This window comes from Petromyzon marinus, unplaced genomic scaffold (assembly GCF_048934315.1).
Source record: "Petromyzon marinus isolate PM22_M1 ecotype Great Lakes invasive population unplaced genomic scaffold, UKy_Petmar_22M1.pri1.0 PM_G_Scaffold_18, whole genome shotgun sequence".
NCBI classification, from domain to species: Eukaryota; Metazoa; Chordata; class Hyperoartia; order Petromyzontiformes; family Petromyzontidae; genus Petromyzon; species Petromyzon marinus.
Genome location: NW_027422739.1, coordinates 2,275,001 through 2,280,000, shown reverse-complemented (window position 1 = coordinate 2,280,000; position 5,000 = coordinate 2,275,001). Strand labels below are relative to the sequence as shown.

Below are 5,000 nucleotides of genomic sequence, written 5' to 3'. Positions count from 1 at the left end.
AAGGAGTAGAGTCGGTAAGTTACCGGATTCTCGAACTGATGTACTCCAAAAAATAAAGAATTAAAATAACAAAGTCTAATCTATATAAGTAATCTTGAATAAAGCTTATTTTTAATCTTCTTTGAAGGCAGAAAATAGTAAGGTAAAAAATAAAGTCCTCTCTATGCTCTGAAGTAACATATAAAAAAACTAGCAATAAAAAAAAAATACCAAGTCTTCGTCTTGGAAAATAACAAAATCTAAAAGAAAAATCTTCTTTGTGGAAAATAGTAAAATAAAAAAACCAAGTCTTCACCTTGGAAAATAACAAAATCTAATCTAAAACATCTTAAATAAAGCTTGTCTGTAGTCTTCTTTGTAGGCAGAAAATAGTACGTTACAGGACTCTCGAACTGATGTATTCCAAAAATAAAGAATTAAAATAACAAAGTCTAATCTATATAAGCGCTCTTGAATAAAGCAGTGTAAAAAAAAAAATAGTAATATAAAAAAACCAAGTCTTCGTCTTGGAAAATAACAAAATCTAAAAGAAAAGAAAAGTCTTCTTTGTGGAAAATAGTAAAATAAAAAAAACAGGACTTCACCTTGGAAAATAACAAAATCTAATCTAAAACATCTTAAATAAAGCTGACTTTGTAGGCAGAAAATAGGAAGTTACAGGACTCTCGAACTGATGTAGTCCAAAAATAAAGAATTAAAATAACAAAGACCAATCTATATAAGTGCTCTTGAATAGGCTTCGTGTAAAAAAATAGCAATAAAAAATACCAAGTCTTCGTCTTGGAAAATAACAAAATCTAAAAGAAAAGTCTTCTTTGTGGAAAATAGTAAAATAAAAAAACCAAGACTTCACCTTGGAAAATAACAAAATCTAATCTAAAACATCTTAAATAAAGCTGGTTTGTAGTCTTCTCTCGAACTGATGTAGTGCAAAAATAAAGAATTAAAATAACAAAGTCTAATCTATATAAGTGCTCTTGAATAAAGCTTCCTGTAAAAAAATAGCAAAAAAATACCAAGTCTTCGTCTTGGAAAATAACAAAATCTAAAAGAAAAGAAAAGTCTTCTTTGTGGAAAATAGTAAAATAAAAAAACCAAGACTTCACCTTGGAAAATAACAAAATCTAATCTAAAACATCTTAAATAAAGCTTATTTGTAATCTTCTTTGTAGGCAGAAAATAGTAAGTTACAGGACTCTCGAACTGATGTAGTCCAAAAATAAAGAATTAAAATAACAAAGTCTAATCTATATAAGTGCTCTTGAATAAGCTTCGTGTAAAAAAATAGCAATATAATAAAAATACCAAGTCTTCGTCTTGGAAAATAACAAAATCTAAAAGAAAGGTCTTCTTTATGGAAAATAGTAAAATAAGAATACCAAGACTTCACCTTGGAAAATAACAAAACCATCTTGAAAAAAGCTTATTTTTAATCTTCTTTGTAGGCAGAAAATAGTAAGGCGAAAATAAAGTCCCCTCTAAGCTCTAAAGTAACAAATACGACGTGTTAAAAAAAAAAAAACTAACAATAAAAAAAAGAACCAAGACTTCGTCTTGGAAAATAACAATCTAAAAATAACAAAATCAATCTAAAACAAATGACATCTTAAAACACAACTATTATTTGTTTCGGAGGTTGTCTATGACTGTTCATAGACCGCATAATTTCCACAGAACATTCTCAGAATATCAAGAGAGAAAAGCAGCGTTCTGCAGGAAATCATCTTGGCCAGTGATGTCGTTCTGGGTTTGGTCAGGCCCAGGGAGGTAAGTACCTCGTTATTCTCAAGGGGCCACTTTCCTCTTGCCCCAACCGGGAATCCAAAGAATGTGACCTTGCTAGCCTTCGTCAGCACTTTGACTTGATCACCAAGAGGGGTATAGTACGAAACTTTGTGCGAGGCAGCATCTGACAAGGTATTCTTTGAAAGCTCAAAACGGACGGTGACATCGATCACAACCGCCTCCTCATCTTTTGCAAACACGAGGTCAGGCTTTCTCATCTCTCCCGTCTCGGATATGAACCGTGGCTCTTTGTATACAGACCAGCCCAATCTAGCCGCTTCGTCTGCCAGAATGTTACTGATCTTGTTATGTCGCGCAATTCTTGCTTTCTGTACTGCAGGACATTGACCGAGAATGTGCGAAAGGGACTCGAGTCTGGCAGAGCATTTCCTGCAGGAACGTAAGGCCCCATCTCTGCCTCTGTTCAAGCTTTCTCTTGTTGGGTAAACATTTGCCCTTAGTTGTAGTGCTGCGATAAAGAAGCATTGTTTAAAGCCGCACCATGGCCTCAACCAAGCATTACTGATTCTATCATGCGCAAAGTTTACAATGCCCCTTCCTTGAACCGGCTTTTCACACCATCTCTGAAATTCATGCTCCCTCCAATCGCAGGGTCTCGGATATACAGGTTCTTTTGACACCGAGTCCCTGAGAACGAATGTTGGGATTGCATCACTGTCACCCCCTGCTCGTACCCACAAATTACGGTATTCTTCCTCCATACCCTGCGAGGACACAATATTACGGGTGATAGCATCGGACGAGTTTGCTATACGTTGCAGCCTTCTAACTTGAACCGAAGGGATTGTTTTTTCCAGTTTCAAGATGGCAAGGCCTCCGTCTCGGGCTCTGGCATATAACAGTCCATCACAAGTTGAAGCGGGAAGGTGGAGCCATCCTTTTACCGCCTTTCTAATCTCTTGGTCCAACCCACGGAGAGTTGATTGCTTGCAGTCCGAGTGGTCTGCAGGATATAACAATCTGGGTAGGGCATAGGCATTGAGTAGTTCAACCTTCTGAGTTGGCTTCAGAGGTGCCTCATCGATTTTCGAGATCCATGTCTTTAGCTGACAATGTAGATCAGGCTGTATAGTGCCAGTCCAAGGGCCAATTTTCAGACCAAGGTATTTCGTTGATTCATCAGGTTGGATCATATGGACATCTTTATTTTTGATATTCCATGGGTCGCAGTTGTTCACCGTATATGAATCTTTGGTTGGGCTTATCATGAAGCCCTGGCACTTTCTGGCCTGAACCTCCAATCCCGATAGCCCACAAAATGATTCCAAGATCGCTAGATTGGCGGCCATACCAACCCAAGATTCGCTCACCAACACCAAATCATCAGCAAACGCAAGAGCTGTCACGTGGTCGGTATCAATGGAGTACCCAACTCCGTGTGACTCTAGGGTGCATATCAAAGGGTCCATGGCAAGATTGAAGAGCAGGGGTGACATGGGGTCACCCTGTTTGACACCAACACGTATGCTAATTTCTCGAGTCGACTCGCCATTGCTTTTGAACGAGGTCGTACACCGATCGTAGGCGTTCTGGATGATGCCCACCACGTGTTCATCTACTTTCTTGTGCCTTAACACCCATAAAATATGAGCATGCGAAACCGAGTCAAAAGCTTTCGCTATGTCGATGAACATGACAGCCAACGGCCTGTGCAATTTCTTAGCGTGTCTCATAAGGTCCTGTAGCACCTTAAGATTTTCAGAGCAGCCAGATGCCGCTATAAAACCACGCTGCCTTGGGTTTAAGGGACAAGCACGAGCAAGACGTGCAGTCATTATTCTGGAAAATAATCTCAGAATCATTGAACCAATCGTTATTGGTCTCCAGTTCCCCAATTCTTTCAGCTTTTCATCGTCCATAACCTTAGGAATAAGAATCGTCCTATTCTTTTTCAACTCTTTGGGAATAATTCCTGTAATCATCCATGCATTAAATAGGGCTGTCAGTGTCCGACCCTCGGGGTCGGCAGCACAGATTGCAGCCCTTGTTAGGCCATCTGGCCCAGCTGCTGACGTTGGTTTAATGGCCCGTATGGCAGTCTGAACTTCCTCCACCGAAATTAGGGGCTCAAAGTATTCGTTATTTGCAACACCTGATGACTTAAATTGGCCCAGGCCATTGAATGGCAACACCTTCTCCCATTTTTCGCAGTAAAAACGATATACATCTGCGTTCGGGATTCGGCATTCATGACGTTCAGTGCCATCCAGGACTAAGGACGCAAGAAGAGAGCGGTTCTTAAAGAAGAGCTTCTGGTGCTTCATGAAGCTTCCTCGTTTTTCCGCTCTCTTCTTCATCCAAGATCGTGTGGGTAATATCCTGGGTTTAATAATGTCGTTCTCGGGTTTTGAACGTTTGCCTTTGTTTTTCACCAATCTCATCGGACAAAGCATCAATGCTGTGGCAGTTTCTACGAGGGCATCATGTTGGCCCTCGCCGTTAAGCCAAGCCTTTATTGCCTCAATTGCAGGCTTTTCCAGGGTCCCAGAATTCTCATTCGTAAGCCGCTCAGCTGCTTGAGCGAGTATGGATGAAGTCCCCGTTGTTACATTTGGTGGGGGAGACAATGTCTCAAGAGGCCTAGAAGAAAAATGTAAGCTGTCTGACATGGGGGCCCCTGTCTTTTTACTTAGGTCCCGTCTCTTGTCAGAGACTTGCTTGTTGGTCTTAGTCCCAAGCGCTTCAGCAATGATCTTATTGATATTCTTTTTCCCCTGAAACTGCAACTCTAGAAGGGCCAGCTGTTCTACTTCCTTCAAAGACCAGCAGCTACGGTGTACCCCTCTCTGCGAGGTACCCTTTATACCATCTTTAATCCTTTCCTCATTACGGGTGACTGGGTGAGCATGCCTCTTGTGCTGCGAAAGGCCACTTAGAGTCGCAAAGCGTGCCTGGCAACATTCACAGACCATTGGTAAGCTTTCCTCAGTTAACTTTATTCCCCCACATTTGGGGGCATGACAGGCAATCGATCGGTGGTTTGAGTTGGTTTTGTCACATTTAGCGCACTTAAACACCAGAGGAATGTCTCTGTGTTTGATGTTAAAATGTGCAACAAGTTCGGATGCTTTGCCCATGTGTTGTTTACAGATAACGCATATATACTCCAGACTAGGCAGTACAACCGTGATAGTTCCCTTGGTGTCAATGGGAAACTTTCCCAACACGGGTTCCTCAGCCGATATGTCGAGGAA

At 40.8% G+C, this 5,000-nt stretch overlaps 1 pseudogene; it reads right to left on the bottom strand.

Annotated features, from left to right (window-relative positions):
- The window catches only part of LOC142911577 (28S ribosomal RNA), a 10,234-nt pseudogene that overhangs the window by 1,854 nt on the left and 3,380 nt on the right, over positions 1 to 5,000 (bottom strand).